General features: G+C 35.3%; 1 long non-coding RNA gene across 1 annotated transcript; it reads right to left on the bottom strand.

Moving 5' to 3' along the window:
• Window positions 1-5,010: 5,010 nt before the first annotated feature.
• On the bottom strand, window positions 5,011-8,712 carry LOC104100004 (uncharacterized). The gene is made up of 3 exons (XR_687121.4): window positions 8,334-8,712; window positions 8,188-8,238; window positions 5,011-5,249 (listed from the first exon to the last, which is right to left on the bottom strand). It is a non-coding gene; the product is annotated as an uncharacterized lncRNA (long non-coding RNA).
• Window positions 8,713-19,687: the final 10,975 nt, after the last annotated feature.

Genomic DNA, 19,687 nt, shown 5'->3' with positions numbered 1-19,687 from the left:
TTTGTATCTTCGGACGGGATCCCGGGGGGGCTCGGGTATGATTCGGATCAAATCCGGAATAAAAATTGAACTTGTGAGATGTTTGAAGCACTGCTGCTTCTGGTGCAATCACACCTGCGCATTTTGGGCCGCAGAAGCATGTTTTGCCAAGGCCAGCTAGGACCGCATGTGTGGTCCATATTCCGCAAAAGCGGACTCGTAGGTGCGAGGAAGGCATCGCAGAAGCGGAGAAGGCCAGGGAGGCCTTGGATCGCAGGAGAGGACAATATCCGCAGAAGTGCATGCGCAGAAGCGATAACGGAGGTGCAAGACTTCTGGACTTAAGTGTTTTCTGCACCAGCGATGGCTTTTCCGCAGGTGCGGCGTCGCAGAAGCACCCTAGGCCCGCAGAAGCAAGGATCACTGGGCAGAAAAGGGCTTGATCGAGAGTTAAATTTCATAATTTATTTTGGGACTTAGAGAGCTCGGTTTGAGGTAAAATTTCGAGGGATTTTCATAGAGGACTTTGGGATAAGGAATTCTAACTCGTTTTTTATTAATTCACATGAATCTATTGATAATTTCATCATTTAATTGGTGCTTTGGAGTTAGAAATTGGAAAAAATTGGTAGAAGCTCCCTAGGCTAAATCTTTGAGTTTTGAAAGGTGAAATGAGGTCAGATTTGAATAATTCTTGTATGGTTGGACTTGATATCGAATGGGTGTTCGATTTTTATAATTTTGGTCGGGTTCCGAGACGCGGGCCTGGGTTGACTTTTTGGGTTGATTTTTCAATTCTTTGCAAAGATCGTAATTTCATTGTTTGAATTAGCTTCCTATAGTTATATTTATAGTATGAAATTATTTTGACTAGATTCGAGTCGTTCGGAGTTGAAAAATCGAGGGAAAAGCCTTCTAGTTGATTGATTTAGCGTGGTTTGAGGTAAGTGACTTGTCTAACCTTGTGTGGAGGAAATTTCCCTTAGGATTTGGTATTGTTGTGATAATTGAAAGCCATGTACGCAAGCTGACGATTGTGTACACTGGCTAAATGTTGAAATTCCCGGTTTTTAGCTATGTAGTTCCCTTTCATGCTTTAATTTAGTTACTTTAACATGTTGTAGTCATCATATTTAGTCTAGTTTCACATGTCTACTTGTCTTATCTCTTATTTACAAATTGTCCTGCATGTTTAGTTGAAGTACTTGCTTCCTTATTCCGTATTCATTATTTAACTATTGAATTCTTACTTGAAATTGCTATTTCTTGGAATATCATGTTGTTGAAATTTGGTATTGAGTTGCAAAGGTCGTGGTTCCTATTGAGGCAAAGTGTAAGTTGTGAAATATCATTTTATCGAGTTACTCTCCGGTTGTTATTGTTGAGACTTTGTGTACATTGTGGTTGAGTCGTGGGCTCCTTATTGTGAAACTCTGTTATTGTTTGGCTTTTCTGGCAAGTTGTGATATTGGGCACTTGAGGTGTGAGTTGTATTACGTTGTGATATTGATACGCATGTGGTGGTATAAGGTCTGGGTGTTGAAACGCATGCGATGAGATAAGGTGGGCTTGAAACGTGTGTCTAGTAGGAGAACTACTAGAAGTCATGCGGTGTGATAAGGTAGGCTAAAACGCAGGATGCTATTTCGGGAAAAATAATTTTTAAAACTAAATGTAAAGGCTCCTGCGGTGATATAAGGAAAGACTATGAGTTACTTTTCTGATTTGTGACTACTAGGCGGTACCTCGGTAGTGACCCTTGTCGATCTTTCTCTATTTGCTGTATTTGTCTTGGTTGTTTGTTTCCTTAACGTATAAATCCTTGTTTCCTTCCGTATTGTATTACTGCCTTGATTCTGTGTTGTTAATTCTTGGTAAATTCCTTATTGTTCATTTCCATTGTCGTTATCAGTATATCATTATATCTTTCATCTTGTTTCTTATTATCTCTAGTAGGGCATTGGCCTGACCTCGTCACTACTCTACTGAGGTTAGGCTTGACACTTATTGGGTACCGTTGTGGTGTACTCATACTACGCTTCTGCACATCCTTTTATGCAGATTCAGGTACATCTTATCAGTCCCGGCACAAGTGAGTTGAGTTTGCATTTGGAGACTTCAAGGTACACCGCTGGCCTCGGGGTCCCCTTCTATCCCTTTTTATATTTTCCTTCCTTATTAGACACAACTGTATAGGAATGATTTGGCATTGTCATAGAGCCATTGACACATATTATGCCAGGTTTTGGTCTTTTGTATACACTTGAGCTGTAGAGATTTCCCTTTATATATATGTTGTTAAGTTTTGAGATTTTAGATTATTGTTCTCATTCACTTCCGCATGTTTGTTAGGCTTACCTAGGTTTAGAGGCTAAGAGCCGTCACGACATCCTACGAAGGAAAAATTAGGGTCGTGACAAGTTGGTATCAGAGCTCTAGGTTCATAGGTGCTATGAGTCACAAGCAGGTTTAGCTGAGTCTCGCGGATCAGTACGGAGACGTCTATACTTATCTTCGGGAGGCTACGAAACTGTTAGGAAAAGCTTCACTCTTTTGATTCCTTATCGTGCGAAATTGTTGACTTCGTAATTCTAAACTTCTGTCTTTTTATTCTCTCATAGATGGTGAGGACACGCACAGCCGGATCAGATGACCAGACACTCATGCCCCCTACTAGAGTCGCGAGAGGCCGGGGCTGGGGTAGAGGCCGAAGACGTCCACGTGGTGCAGCCAGAGCACCTGCACGAACTACTACAGAGAAGCCACCAGTAGCTCCAATTGGATAGAAGCCACCTAAGACGCTTGTTACTGCTCCAGCACTTCAGGAGACCCTCGCCTAGTTTCTGAGCATGTTCGGCACTTTAGCTCAGGCAGGGTTGATCCTACTTGCCCCCGCCACATCTCAGGCCGGAGGAGGAGCACAGACTCTGGCCTCCCATACCCTAGAGCAGCGGGTCCATGTTGAACAGGTCCCAGAGGTCATACCAGTGCAGCCGGTCACCCCAGTTCAGCCCGAGGTTAGGGCCACAACTTCTGAGGGGGAGCAGCTCAGGCTCGAGAGGTACAAGAAGTACCACCTTCCTACTTTCAGCGGTTTGGCTTCAGAGGATGCCCAAGGTTATCTTGAGGAGCACCACCGTATCCTCCGTACTATACGGATTGTGGAGTTTAGTGGGGTTACTTTCACCACGTTCCATCTTAAAAGAGCGGCTTATCAGTAGTGGCGAGCGTATGAGTTGGATAGTCCGGCCAAGGTGGCTGCACTCACCTGGGATCAGTTCTCATATATGTTCTTGAGGGAGTTTGTTCCCAGAGTCTCACGGATGCATGGCACATAGAGTTTGAGCAGTTGCGCCAGGGTTCTATGATCGTATCAGAGTATGCAGTCCGGTTCAGTGATTTGTCCAGGCATGCACCAGCCTTGGTTTCTACTGTTAGAGAGCGAGTCCGTCTATTTATCGAGGGGCTCAACCCTATTATCAGATTTAGCATGGCCCGAGAGTTGGAGATGGACATCGCATACCAGCAGGTAATGGAGATCGCTAGGAGATTGGAGGGTATGTGGGCCCGGGAGAGACAAGAGAGGGACGACAAGAGGCCTCGAGATTCTGGCACATATAGTAGTGCCCGTGCCCCAGTTGCAGCTCGTCATGGTAGGGGCTATATGAGCCACCATGTTCATTCAGCACTTCCAGCTTCCAGCGGTATTCCGACCACTTCTAGGCCCCAGGCTCCCTATTATGCACCGCCCTTGTCTAGTGCACCTCTTGCACGAGGTGCTTTCAGTGGTCAATCCAGCCGATCAGGCCCGAACCAACCACAACAGCCACGTCCTCTGAGAGCTTGTTTTGAGTGTGGTGACACTCGTCATATGGTGAGGGATTGCCCCAGACTCAGGAGGGGTGCACCTCCACAGACTACTCAGGCTCTGCGTATTTCACCGGGTCCTCAGGCTTCTCAATCCATGGTTACCGCACTAGTTTTCACTCCACTTGCGTAGCCGACTAGAGGTGGGGGTCGGGCGGTAGAGGCCGCCCTAGAGGGGGAGGCCAGGCCAGATATTATGCTCTTTCTGCTATGATGGAGGCAGTTGCATCCGACTCAGTCATCACATGTATTGTTCTGGTCTGTCATAGAGATGCATCTATCTTATTTAATCCAGGCTCCACTTATTCCTATGTGTCATCTTACAGGTATCCCATGATTCTTTGAATTCTCCTGTCTATGTGTCCACACATGTGGGAGATTCCCTTGTTGTTGACTATGTGTATCGGTCGTGTTTAGTTGTTCTTAGTGGTTTTGAGACCAAAGCCGATTTTTTGTTGCTCAGTATGGTAGATTTTAATGTTATTTTGGGCATGGACTGGTTGTCGCCCTATCATGTTATTCTTGACTGTCATGCCAACACTGTGACACTGGCTATGCCAGGTTTTCCATGAATAGAGTGGAGGGGTGCTTTAGATTATGCTCCTAACAGGGTTATCTCACTGCTGAAAAATTGGTCTACGGTAACGCATGGAAAACTGTTACCATAGAGATATTGGAATGGTTTACAGCCCGTTCCATCAGCCCGCGTGCCCATAGGTTTATAGGAACGGTTCTTGCAACAGTTTGCATCGACATGGCTATAGATTCATCTATCGCAACGGTTTTTCCTTTCACTGTTGGAACGGTTATTTTTTCCAATTGGAACGGTTTTAAACCGTTACTATATTGTTTATACAACGATTCTTAACCGTTACCATATTATTTAATGCAACACTTATGTACGATATTATTACGGTTATGTATGGGTATAACAACGGTTTCTTTAAGCTATCGTAACGGTTTTATTTATAATGGAACGATTTATAAATTATTTTGGAACAGTTTATAGGACCTATTGCAACGGTTTATATTGTCTAATGAACGCCATTTGGGTCCTATTGCAACGGTTTTGGTAGGCTATTGTAACAATTCAGTTAAAACAAAAGTATAGTCCCTGTTATAAATAAATATTTACATATATAATAAATTATAATAACACTAAAATTTAAATAAATCATAAAATGAAACTATTAATAATATAAATTATCCATCAAGCAAATAATATCCATAAAGCTAATGTTCTACCCCAAGTGCATAAGTTTAATACATTTCAAGAGAGTGAGTTTCAAAAATGCTGATAACAAAAGATTCATAGAATATTCATCTATAGCAATTCAAAATTCATCTCAAGTAAGGTCTAGTTCTTCACTGCCTTTCATCTTCCATTTCTTGATCTACTCCACCTACAAAAGAGGATAAATAAAGTCATTACCCTTCAAGAGAATCCGGTCTAAGAATGCTCATAGCACAAAGTGCCATGAAAAAAGAAAAGAACATTAAGGATATATAAGACTTCGAAATGAAATTGCTTAGCAACTTTGAACCAAAAACATAATGAATTATAAATAAACAACAAATTCAATTACAAGATTGGTAGTCAGTATCCAGTATCCTAATAAATAGAATTCTAGATTTCCTTCAAAGATCACATAAAACTATACATACATGACACAACTAAATCAATTATGTAAAATAGTACACACAAGACGCTAAAATGACACTGCTTACTAACTTTGCAAATTAGAGAACACATTAAACTGATGAATAAACAACAAATTTAACAAGAAAATAGGTACTTAGTACAGCTTCCGATCTAATATAGAAGTGTAAACTTCCACTTCCACTATCTCTTAGGACGTTCAATTTTCACCCTTACACAAAACTATACACACAACCAAAGCAATCATGTAGCTAAAATGACATTGCTTGGTAACTTTGAAAATTAGAAGAAAACAACACAATAATCAGATGTAGCAAACAACAAATTTAAATACTAGTTTGATACTTAGTACAGCTTTCGATCCACAAATAAGTTGAGATCTAAATTACATTTTTATCTCAATTTTGGACGCATAGGTGAAATTATACACACAAACCAAAGCAATTTTGTAGAATGTAGGAAGATAAACTGATAGCAAAAAAATGAAAGAATGACTTACTGTGTAACTTCGGATGGGGAAAGGACATTAGAAGGCCGAAGGCTAGAGCAAAGCCAATCGAGGACTGGTCTAGCGTCGTCATATTAGAAAGGCCAATAGGAGTAACATGCATCATTTCTAGTTTCATCCCTTAAATTTAGACGGAAGGGATAGCAGTAGGAAGGACATTTGCTGCTATGCAAAATTACCAAGTTGACGGTAACAAGAAATGATAGCTATCGGACTTATGAACATGGATGGCTCTTGTGCTTCCTGCTTTGTCACTACAGGTACAAATCTGTAGTGATTTTGGCACAGATTTGTGGAACGGATATGGTCTATGATTCTGGCACACGTTTAATCACATTGCCGGAAGGAAGTAGTGCATGAGTCTAGGTACATATTCTCTTTTATTGTTACTTAAGGACGATAACATAAGATGATTTTTTTTAACAACAAACAAGTTATCATCTATATATTTTCTAGCCATGTCTTTAATCAAACCAGTTAGCTTATTTTCTTGTTTGCATTGAGAACTTAACAGTTCGAGACAGAGTATAAACATAACGCCAAATCTAAAAAGCATATAGATGTAAAGAAGTTGACCCTTAATTGCTCTATTGTCCTCTGAGAGGACTGTTAATGACCAGTGTGCAAGACGGTCTGCAGATGAGAGTGCACTTTTGGACAGAATTCACGTATCGCGCGTATCCTAAAACTAGTACAATCAAAAGCGTAAAAAACAAAAAGGCAAAAGTTTTGAAAGGTGCATATGCAAAAAGTATTCGGATAGATTCTACCATGACAGCGGGGGTCAAATGTTTCATCATAATTGATTCAGTCTTGCTAAGAGTATATACCCTTCGACGACCAGAGCTTAGCCTTTTGTTTTGTAGTGCTAGGACATACATATTCTACAAATACTTCTTCGTTTTCGAAACCATTTCAAAATGCACTTTTTCATCCATTTGAAAAAGCTAGCCTAATACATTTTTGTTTTTGTTTTATAAGGTACACAGAGATCGAACCATTAAGAAATAAATAGAGAAGATATATCAGGAAAATATATATCCGTGCAACATTACTATTACAGGGAATAAAGCATGCATAGGGCACTTATTAGGCCTGCATTAGATTATTTATTCTTACATCCAGTGAAACACAACATACATGGCAGGGGACATGGTAGTCCCTGCATTAGTACATGCATATTTTATACTACTCCATACTTAGTTTTATTAGAAAGCAGATGCATAATCATGCTTCGGCCTTTCCAATTCCGCCATGCTTTATGAACACAAAGGCCTTTGCATTCTCTGTGAGAACAAAATGCCTATATCTATTTTCCTCAGTGATGCCTACATTTTGGCAAGTAAACTCCTCTCCGTGGGTACAGAAGACTAGCTTATACGTCGAGCCACCAAGAGGCTTAATTTGAAACCAGCTATTCACATCCAGGGGATTTCCCAATAATGAGAACTCAGAAGACAAAGGGTTATAATAATGAGAACTTAGTTTTATAGATAGAACTAAACTACACTAGTTAATCTATAATAATGAGAACTTAGATTATAGATAGAACAAAACTACACTAGCTAATCTACTAAGACCATATCTAATTTTTTTATATTATATAATCCTTATCTCATTCTCAATTTACACAAATTGTTATCGTCTGTACATAAGTTTTCTAATACTGGTACATATTAAATCTCCTAAAAGTCTAACAATAATCTATGCAAAAGCGATTGTGGACTCCTGACACCTTCAAGAGTTATGTTACTCCTTCCCCCCATATATAATCCCAAAAACATAAAAGCATATAAAAACTTAATAAACCCCTCTTTTTGCAGGAAAATTTCAAATCTTGCTTCAGGTGCTACTATTAAGCCTCAGTCCTTACTAAACAAAACGGCATCAAAAATTCCATGATAAAGGCAAATATAAGGACACTTTAAAAGCATTAAAATTGTATAACTAAGTGATGGAGATGACTCTCTAAAGTTGAACAAAAACAACACCATAACTTGCACAAACAAAAGATGCTGAATCCACAGTACATCACTCAGTTACTCCCAAAAATAAAATAAAAATCACTGAATCGAGTAAAAAGGAACATTAAAACTGAAATTTTCATCCAAAATCACAACTAGCGAATGTGGTTATCCTAAATTTATATTAAAAAGAGTTTAAGAAAACTTACAATTATTTATCCCACAGCTATCAGTTGCATTTTCATCCTCGCTAATGGAATCTGCAAGTTATGGCTCAACTATTGAGAAATTACAAAAGGAATAAAAGAAGAGCATGCAAAATAAATCAGAAAATTTGCGAGAGTCGAGCGAAAACCTAGAATTAAGGCTCAGTGAGAATAAGAAGTTGTAGTCGAGCTTAATCGAGAAAAAAAACCTAGAATTTTGGGACTATTTGAAACCATGGAGCTTTGATTAATTGAATGGTTGCTGTTTCTGGTGGAGGAGATAAATTTTATAGGAGGAGGAAAAAGAAAATTGAGATTCTGCTGGTGTTGACAGAGTTGACGGCGGGATATTGGCAGATGCGACGGAGGTCGACGGCGGATAGTGGCAGCGACAATGGAGGTTCTGGCCTTCTCTGATGGATACGCTCAAAGGGGAAAGACGAGGTTAGGACTTAGGAGAACAAATAAATGGGTTCTAATTTTATGAAATAATACTAATTAAAACAATAATGTAAAAATAGGGGTTCTAGCGCGGGTTTACGAAAATTGAGGGCAAAATTTTAGGATGGAAATAACAACCGTTCCGATTGAATTTTTTTTAAGATCCGTTCCAATAAATACATTTATTGGAACGGTTAAAACAAACGTTGCAAAAAATAAAACACTATGGGAACGATTTTTACCTAAATGCAACGGTTTTATACCCAAAGTGTGCTGGTATTACCCATGTCATATTGCAACGGTTAAAACCGTTCCAATAACCAATCTATAGTAACGGTTTTTGAACCGTTGCAAAAACATCCGTTGCCATAGACCCGTTTTTTAGCAGTGTCTCATTTCTAAAGGTTCGGTGGGTGGTTGAGAAGGGATGTGATGCGTATCTAGCATATGTGAGAGATGTCAGTGTTGATACTCCTACCGTTGAGTCAGTTCTAATAGTGAGAGACTTTCCAAATATTTTCCCAGCAGACCTTTCGGGCATGCTGCCCGACATGGATATCAACTTTGGTATTGATTTGTTACTGGGCACTCAACCCATTTCTATTCGTCCATATCGTATGGCCCCAGTGGAGTTGAAGGAGTTAAAGGAGTAGTTGCATGAGTTGCTTGATAAGGGCTTCATTTGTCCCAGTGTGTCGCCTTGGGGTGCTCCTGTCTTGTTTGTAAAGAAGAAGGATAGCTCTATGCGCATGTGTATTGATTATCGCCAGTTCAACAAGGTTACAGTGAAGAACAGGTATCCATTGCCGCGCATTGATGACCTATTTGATCAGCTACAGGGTGCCAGAGTATTCTCAAAGATTGACTTGCGTTCAGGCTATCACCAGTTGAAGATTCGGGAGCCGAATATCCCGAAGACCGCCTTCAGGACTCGTTATGGTCATTACGAGTTCCTTGTGATGTCTTTTGGGCTGACCAACACACCAGCAATATTCATGCACTTGATGAGCAGTGTATTCCAGCCATATCTCGACTCATTTATCATTGTGTTTATTGACGACATCTTGGTGTACTCCCGGAGCTGGGAGGATCATGAGCAGCACTTGAGGACTGTGCTCCAGACCTTGAGAGTAAAAGAAGTTATATGCAAATTTTTCAAAGTGTGAATTCCGGCTTGATTCAGTAGCATTTTTGGGTCATGTGGTGTCGAGTAAGGGGATCAAGTTGGATCCGAAGAAGATCGAAGCAGTGCAGAATTGGCCTAGACTGTCTTCAGCTATGGAGATCCGGAGTTTCCTTGGTTTGGCAAGGTATTACCGTCGATTCGTAGAGGGGTTCTCATCTATTGCTGCACCTATGACCAGATTGACCCATAAGGGTGCTCCATTCAAGTGGACTGAGGAGTGTGAGGAGAGCTTTCAAAATCTCAAAACAGCTTTGACTACAGCTCCAGTGTTGGTGTTATCTTCGGGTTCGGGTTCTTATGCTGTGTACTGTGATGCATCACGTGTTAGTCTCGGTGCGGTGTTGATGCAGGAAGATAGGGTGATTCGCTATGCATCTAGACAGTTGAAGGTGCATGAGAAGAATTATCATGTCCACGACCTTGAGTTAACAACTATTGTTCATGCCTTGAAGATTTGGCGGCACTATTTGTACGGTGTCCCTTGTGAGGTCTATACCGACCACCAGAGTCTACAATATTTGTTCAAACAGAAATATCTTAACTTGCAGCAGCGGAGGTGGTTAGAGTTTATTAAGGACTATGATATCACCATTCTATATTATCTCGGGAAGGCCAATGTGATGGCCGATGCCTTGAGTCGCAAGGCGGAGAGCTTGGGCATCTTAGCATATCTACTGGTAGCAGAGAGGCCATTAGCCTTGGATGTTCAGGCCTTGGCCAACTAGTTTGTTAGATTAGATGTTTCTGAGTCGAGTTTTGGCTTGTGTGGTTTCTCGATCTTCTCTTTATGACCGTATCAGAGAGCGTCAGTATGATGCCCCTATTCTTTTTGTCCTCAAGGACACGGTTTAGCATGGCGATGTCAAGGATGTCACTATTAGGGATGACGGTGTGTTACGGATGCAGGGCAGGATATGCGTGCCCAATACAGATGGCTTGTGTGAGTTGAATCTCCAGGAGGCTCATAGTTCGCGGTACTCCATTCATCCGGGTTCCGCCAAGATGTATCAGCACTTGAGGCAGCACTATTGGTGGAGGCGGATGTAGAAGGACATAGTGGAATATGTAGCTCGGTGCCTAAACTGTCAGCAGGTGAAGTATGAGCATCAGTGGCCTGGTGGATTGCTTCAGAGGTTAGAGATTTCAGAGTGGAAATGGGAGCGGATTACTATGGATTTTGTTGTTGGGCTCCCACAAACTCGGAGGAAGTTCGATGCAGTTTGGGTGATTGTGGATAGACCAAGTCGGCTCATTTCATTCCAGTGGTGACTACTTATTCTTCAGAGCAGCTGGCTCAGGTCTATATTTGCGAGATCGTCAAGCTTCATGGCGTGCCGGTATCTATCATCTTTGACCGGGGTACGCAGTTTACATCGCAGTTCTGGAGAGCCGTTCATCATGAGATAGGCACGCGGGTGGAGTTGAGTACAACATTTCACCCTCAGACGGACGGACAGTCCGAGCATACTATCCAAATATTGGAGGATATGCTTTGTGCGTGCGTGATAGAGTTTAAGGGTTCTTGGGATCAGTTCTTGACGCTTGCATAGATTGCCTACAACAACAAGTACCAGTCGAGTATTCAGATGGCCCCGTATGAGGTTTTGTATGGTAGGCGGTGCCAGTTTTCGGTGGGTTTGGTTCGAGCTGGGTGAGGCTGGGCTATTGGGTACAGACTTGGTTCATGATACTTTGGAAAAGGTTAAATTGATTTAAGATCGGCTTCGCACATCCCAATCGATACAGAAGAGTTATGCGGATCGGAAGGTTTGCGACTTTGCATTCATGGTTGGGGAGCGGGTCTTTCTCCGGGTTTCGCCCATGAAGGGTGTTATGAGGTTCGGGAAGAAGGGCAAGCTGACCCCTAGGTATATCGGACCTTTTGAGATTCTTGAGAGAGTTGGAAAGGTGGCTTACAGACTTACATTACCACCCAGTCTAGCTGCAGTCATCCAGTATTCCATATTTCTATGCTCCAGAAGTATCACGGCGATCCGTCTCATGTGTTGGATTTTAGCTCAATCCAGTTGGACAAGGATTTATCTTGTGTTGAGGAGCCGGTGGTCATATTGGATAGGCAGGTTAGAAAGTTGAGATCGAAAAATATTGCTTCAGTGAAGGTTCAGTGGAGGGGTCAGCCAGTCGAGGAGGTGACTTGTTAGACCGAGCATAATATGTGTAGCCGTTACCCTCATCTTATCACCACTTCAGGTATGTCTCTATACTCGTTCGAGGACGAACATTTGTTTTAAGAGGGGGAGGATGTAATGACTCGGCCGATCATTTTGATTATTTTAGCCCCGATCCCCTAAATTATGCTTCCCCTATGCTATATTGTGGTTACGTAACTTGCCGGGGTGGTTGGTTTCGGGTAAGTTTCAAAGTAAAATGGGACACATAGTCCCTAAGTTGGAAGGTTTAAGTCGTGGGAGTTGATCATAGTTTGACTTGTGTGAAGATAACTTTGGAATGGAGTTTTGATGATTTTGATAGCTCTGTAGGGTGATTTTGGTCTCACGAGCGTGCCTGGATGTTGATTTGGAGGTCCGTAAGTCGATTCGGCGTGAATTGGCAAAAGTTAGAAAATTGAAAAAAAAAATTAAAGTTTGACCGGGAGTGGACTTTATTGATATCAGGTTCAGATCCCGATTTCGGAAGTTGGAATAGGTCTATAATATCATTTATGACTTGTGTGCAAAATTTAGGGTCAATCGGCGTTGTTTTGGGTATGAATCGACATTAGTTTCGGAATGTGGAAGTTTATAATTGCTTAGGCTTGAATTTGGGTTGTGATTCGTAGAATTTACATTGTTTGATGTGATTTAAGGCCTCGAGTAGGTGCATTATGTGTTTTGGAACTAGTTTGTCTCTTCGGACGGCGCCCCGGGGGCCCCGGGTGTGATTCGAATTGAATTTGAAACAAAAATTGGACTTGTGAGATGTTTGAAGCACTGCTGCTTCTGGTGCAATCGCACCTGCGCATTTTGGGCCATAGGAGCGGCCTTCGAGCCGCAGAAGCGTGTTTTGCCAAGGCCAATTAAGACCGCAGGTGCTGTCCATGTTCTGCAAAAGCGGACTCGCAGATGCGAGGAAGGCATCGCAGAAGCGGAGAAGGCCAGTGAGGCCTTAGATCGCAGGAGTGGACAATGTCCGCAGAAGCGCTTACGTAGAAGCGATAACAGGTCCGCAGGTGCGAGACTTCTGGATTTAAGTGTTTTCCACGCATGCGATAGTTTTTCCGCAGATGCGGCATCGCAGAAGCACCCCTATGCCCGCAGAAGTGAGGATCGTTGGGCAGTAAGGGGCTTGATCGAGGGTTAAATTTCATGATTCATTTTGGGACTTAGAGAGCTCGGTTTGAGGCAAAATTTCGAGGAATTTTCAGAGAGAAATTTGGGGTAAAGAATTCTAACTCACTTTTATTAATTCACATGAATCTATTGATAATTTCATCATTTAATTGGTGCTTTGGAGTTGGAAATTGGAAAAAATTGGTAGAAGCTCCTTAGGCTAATTTTTTGAGTTTTGAAAGGCGAAATGAGGTCGGATTTGAATAATTCTTGTATGATTGGACTCCATATCGAATGGTTGTTCGGTTTTTGTAATTTTGGTCGGGCTCCGAGATGCGGGCCCGTGTTGACCTTTTGGGTCGATTTTTCAATTCTTTTCAAAGATCGTAATTTCATTGTTTGAATTAGCTTCCTATAGTTATATTTATAGTATGAAATTATTTTGGCTATATTCGAGCCGTTCGGAGTTGGAAAATCGAGGGAAAAGCCTTCTAGTTGATTGATTTAGCGTGGTTTGAGGTAAGTGACTTGTCTAACCTTGTGTTGGGGAAATTTTCCTTAGGGTTTGGTATTGTTGTGATAATTATGATATGTGAAAGCCGTGTACGCAAGGTGACGAGTGTGTACACGGGCTAAATGTTAAAATTCTCGATTTTTAGCTATGTAGTTCCTTTTCATGCTTTAATTTAGTTACTTTAACATGTTGTAGTCATCATATTTAGTCTAATTTTATATGTCTACTTGTCTTATCTCTTATTTGCAAATTGTCCTACATGTTTAGTTGAAGTACTTGCTTCCTTATTCCGTATTCATTATTTAACTATTGAATTCTTACTTGAAATTGCTATTTCTTGGAATATCCTGTTGTTGAAATTTGGTATTGAGTTGCAAAGGTCGTGGTTCCTATTGAGGCAAAGTGTAAGTTGTGAAATATCATTTTATCGAGTTACTCTCCGGTTGTTATTGTTGAGACTTTGTGTACAGTTGTGAAATATATATATATATATTCAAATGGAGTAACCAATCAATTCAAATTTTAAAAAGGGTTTTTTAGTTAAAAAGGAAGTTTATTTTATCTTAATAATGCCACTTGGCTTTTTGTGATTATGCCACTTGTCTTAATAATGTGCTTTTACATCTTCTTTTATTCTATATAGATTATTTTTTAGTTTTAAAATAACTTAAAAACTCCAACTTGAAACAACTCCGCAATTTGAATGAGTAGATATTTATTTTTATATTTTTGTGTTTTTAATATATCTATTTATAAGATATCTATATTTATTAATTCCAATAGAGTAACCAATCAATTCAAAATTTAAAAAGGTTTTTTTACTTAAAAAGGTAGTTTATTTAATTTTAATAATGTCACGTGCCTTTTTGTGGTTATGCCACTTGTCTTAATAATGTGCTTTTGCCTCTCCTTTTATTATATATAGATTATATTTTAATTTTAAAATAACTTTAAAACTCCAACTTGAAACAACTCCGCAATTTGAATGAGTAGTTATTGTTTTTATATTTTTGTTTTTTTAATATAACTAATTATAAGATAATTATATTTATTAATTCCTATGGAGTAACCAATCAATTCAAAATTTAAAAAGGGTTCTTTAGTTAAAAAGATAGTTTATGTTATCTTAATAATGACACTTGACTTTTTGTGGTTATGCCACTTGTCTTAATAATGTGCTTTTGCCTCTCCTTTTATTATATATAGATTGTTTTTTATTTTTAAAATAACTTTAAAACTCCAACTTGAAACAACTCCGTAATTTGAATGAGTAGTTATTTTTTTTATATTTTCCTTTTTTTAATATAGCTAATTATAAGATATCTATATTTATTAATTCAAATAGAGTAATCAATTAATTCAAAATTTAAACGTATTTTTTAGTTCAAAAGGTAGTTTATTTTATCTTAATAATGCCACTTGGCGTTTTGTGGTTATGCCACTTGTCTTAATAATGTGGTTTTGCCTCTTCTTTTGTTATATATAGATTTTGTTTTATTTATTACCGTTTTTAATTTTAAAATAATTTTAAAACTCAAAATTGAAACCACACCCCTATTTGAATTAGTAATTTTTATTTATGTATTTTCTTTTTTTATTTTAAAATAATTTTAAATCTCCAAATTAAAACTATTCCCCAACTTGAATAGGTAGTTTTTTTTTTTTATTAATATTTTTGTTTTTTAATTGTGGCTAATTTAATTGTTTATTATTTTTTTGTTTTTTAATTTTAAAATAACTTTAAAGCTTCGACTTGAAACTACTCCCCAATTTGAATCAATAGTTATTTTTTTATATATTTTTTTTTAATATAGCTAATTATAAGTGTGTGTGTATATATATATATATATATATATATATTCATTTATTCAAATGGAGTAACCAATCAATTCATATTTTAAAAAGGGTTTTTTAGTTAAAAAGGAAGTTTATTTTATCTTAATAATGCCACTTGGCTTTTTGTGATTATGCCACTTGTTTTAATAATGTGCTTTTACATCTTCTTTTATTATATATAGATTAATTTTTAATTTTAAAATAACTTGAAAACTCCAACTTGAAACAACTTCGCAATTTGAATGAGTAGTTATTGTTTTTATATTTTCGTTTTTTTTTTAAATTTAGCTAGTTATAAGATATCTATATTTATTAATTCAAATAGAGTTGCCAATCAATTCAAAATTTTAAAAGTATTTTTTAGTTAAAAAGGTAGTTTATTTTATCTTAATAATGCCACGTGGCTTTTTGTGGTTATGCCACTTGTCTTAATAATGTGCTTTTGCCTCTCCTTTTATTATATATAGATTATGCTTTCTTTATTTCTGTTTTTTATTTTAAAATAATTTTAAAACTCAAAATGTAAACCACACCCCAATTTAAATTAGCAATTTTTATTTTTTTATTTTCGTTTTTTATTTTAAAATAATTTTAAAACTCCAACTTAAAACTACTTCCCAACTTGAATAGGTAATTTTCTTTTTTATTATTATTATTTTCATTTTTTTATTGTAGCTAATTTAATTTTTTTTTATTTTTGTTTTTTAATTTTAAAATAACTTTAAAACTTCAACTTTAAACTACTCCCCAATTTGAATAAGTAGTTAGTTTTTTTTATATTTTATTTTTTTAATATAGCTAATTATAAAATATCTATATTTGTTAATTCAAATGGAGTAACCAATCAATTCAAATTTTAAAAAGGGTTTTTTAGTAAAAAAAAGGTAGTTTATTTTATCTTAATAATGCCACTTGGCTTTTTGTGGTTATGCCACTTGTCTTAATAATGTTCTTTTGCATTTCCTTTTATTATATATAGATTATTTTTTAATTTTAAAATATCTTTAAAACTCCAAGTTGAAACAACTCCGCAATTTGAATGAGTAGTTATTGTTTTTATATTTTTGTTTTTTTAATTTAGCTAATTATAATATATCTATATTTATTAATTCAAATAGAGTAACCAATCAATTCAAAATTTAAAAAGTATTTTTTAGTTAAAAAGATAGTTTATTTTATCTTAATAATGTCACTTGTCTTAATAATGTGCTTTTGCCTCTCCTTTTGTTATATATAGATTTGTTTTTTCTTTATTTCCGTTTTTTATTTTAAAATAATTTTAAAACTCCAATTGAAACCACACCCAAATTTAAATTGGTAATTTTTGATTTTTTTATTATCGTTTTGTATTTTAAAATAATTTTAAAACTCCAACTTGAAACTATTCCCCAACTTGAATAGATAGTTCTTCTATTATTAATATTTTCGTTTTTTTTATTGTAGTTAATTTAATTTTTTCTTATTTTTTGTTTTTTAATTTTAAATAACTTTAAAGCTGCAATTTGAAACTATTCTCCAATTTGAATGAGTAATTAGTTTTTTTATATTTTCGTTTTTTAATATAGCTAATTATAAGATATCTATATTTATTAATTCCAATAGAGTAACCAATCAATTCAAAATTTAAAAAGGCCTTTTAGTTAAAAGGGTAGTTTATTTTGTCTTAATAATGCCACTTGACTTTTTGGTTATGCCACTTTCTTTAATAATGTGCTTTTGCCTCTACTTTTATTATATATAGATTGTTTTAAATTTTAAAATAACTTTAAAGCTCCAACTTGAAATTAAACTACTCCCCAATTTGAATTAGTTGATTGTTTTTTAAATTTTTGTTTTTTAATATAGCTAATTATAAGATATCTATATTTATTAATTCAAATAGAGTAACCAATCAATTTAAAATTTAAAAGGTTTTTTAGTTAAAAAGGTAGTTTATTTTGTCTTAATAATGCCACTTGCCTTTTTGTGGTTATGCCACTTATCTTAAAAATGTGCTTTTGCCTCTCCTTTTATTATATATAGATTTTATTTTTTATTTTAATATAATTTAAAAACTCCAACTTTAAACTATTCCCCAACTTGAATAGGTATTTTTATTTATTATTAATATTTTCGTTTTTTTATTGTAGCTAATTTAAGTTTTTCTTATTTTTTGTTTTTAAATTTTAAAATAACTTTAAAGGTCCAACTTGAAACTACTCTCCAATTTGAATGAGTAATTATTTTTTTTATATTTTTATTTTTTAATATAGCTAATTATAAGATATCTATATTTATTAATTCAAATAGAGTAACCAATCAATTCAAAATTTAAAAAGTTTTTTTTAGTTAAGAAGGTAGTTTATTTTGTCTTAATAATGCCACTTGGTTTTTTGTGGTTATGTCACTTGTCTTAATAATGTGCTTTTGCATCTTATTTTATTATATATATAGTGTTTTTTAATTTTAAAATAACTTTAAAACTTTAACTTGAAACAACTCCGCAATTTGAATGAGTAGTTATTTTTTTTTATATTTTCCTTTTTTAAATATAGCTAATTATAAGATATCTATATTTATTAATTCAAATAGAGTAACCAATCAATTTAAAATTTAAAAAGTATTTTTTAGTTAAAAAGGTAATTTATTTTATCTTAATAATGCCACTTGGCGTTTTGTGGTTATGCCACTTGTCTTAATAATGTGCTTTTGCCTCTTCTTTTGTTATATATAGATTTTGTTTTATTTATTTCCGTTTTTTATCTTAAAATAATTTTAATACTCAAAATTGAAACCACACCCCAATTTGAATTAGTAATTTCTATTTCTTTATTTTAATTTTTTATTTTAAAATAATTTTAAAACTCCAACTTAAAACTATTCCCCAACTTGAATAGGTAGTTTTTTTATTTATTAATATTTTCGTTTTTTTATTGTAGATAATTTAATTTTTTTATTATTGTTTTATTTTTTAATTTTAAAATAACTTTAAAGCTTCAACTTGAAAGTTGAAACTACTCCCCAATTTGAATCAGTAGTTATTTTTTTAAAAAATATTTTCTCTTTTTAATATAGCTAATTATAAGAGATATATATATATATATATATATATATATATATATATATATATATATATATATATATATATATATATATTTCAAATGGAGTAACCAATCAATTCAAAATTTAAAAAGGGTTTTTTAGTTAAAAAGGAAGTTTATTTTATCTTAATAATGCCACTTGCCTTTTTGTGATTATGCCACTTGTCTTAATAATGTGCTTTTGCATCTCCTTTTATTATATATAGATTATTTTTTAATTTTAAAATAACTTTAAAACTCCAACTTGAAACAACTCCGCAATTTGAATGAGTAGTTATTGTTTTTATATTTTCGTTTTTTTTAATTTAGCTAATTATAAGATATTTATATTTATTAATTCCAATGGAGTAACCAATCAATTCAAAATTTAAAAAGGGTGTTTTAGTTAAAAAGGTAGTTTATTTTATCTTAATAATGATACTTGACTTTTTGTGGTTATGCCACTTGTCTTAATAATGTGCTTTTGCCTCTCCTTTTATTATATACAAATTATGCTTTCTTTAATTCTATTTTTTATTTTAAAATAATTTTAAAACTCAAAATTTAAACCACACCCCAATTTGAATTAGCAATTTTTATTTCTTTATTTTCGTTTTTTATCTTAAAACAATTTTAAAACTCCAACTTAAAACTATTCCCCAACTTGAATAGGTAATTTTCTTTTTATTATTAATATTTTCATTTTTTTATTGTAGCTAATTTAATTTTTTATTATTTTTGTTTTTTAATTTTAAAATAACTTTAAAACTTCAAGTTTAAACTACTCCCCAATTTGAATAAGTAGTTAGTTTTTTTTATATTTTATTTTTTTAATATAGCTATTTATAAGATATCTATATTTGTTAATTCAAATGGAGTAACCAATCAATTCAAATTTTAAAAAGGGTTTTTTAGTTAAAAAGGTAGTTTATTTTATCTTAATAATGCCACTTGGCTTTTTGTGGTTATGCCACTTGTCTTAATAATATGCTTTTGCATCTCCTTTTATTATATATAGATTATATTTTAATTTTAAAATATCTTTAAAACTCCAAGTTGAAACAACTCCGCAATTTGAATGAGTAGTTATTGTTTTTATATTTTCGTTTTTTTAATTTAGCCAATTATAATATATCTATATTTAATAATTCAAATAGAGTAACCAATCAATTCAAAA

The sequence above is a fragment of the Nicotiana tomentosiformis genome, chromosome 4, assembly GCF_000390325.3.
Source record: "Nicotiana tomentosiformis chromosome 4, ASM39032v3, whole genome shotgun sequence".
Lineage (NCBI taxonomy): Eukaryota > Viridiplantae > Streptophyta > Magnoliopsida > Solanales > Solanaceae > Nicotiana > Nicotiana tomentosiformis.
The sequence above is the reverse complement of the archived record's forward strand: the minus strand, read 5'-3'. Positions and strand labels throughout refer to the sequence as shown.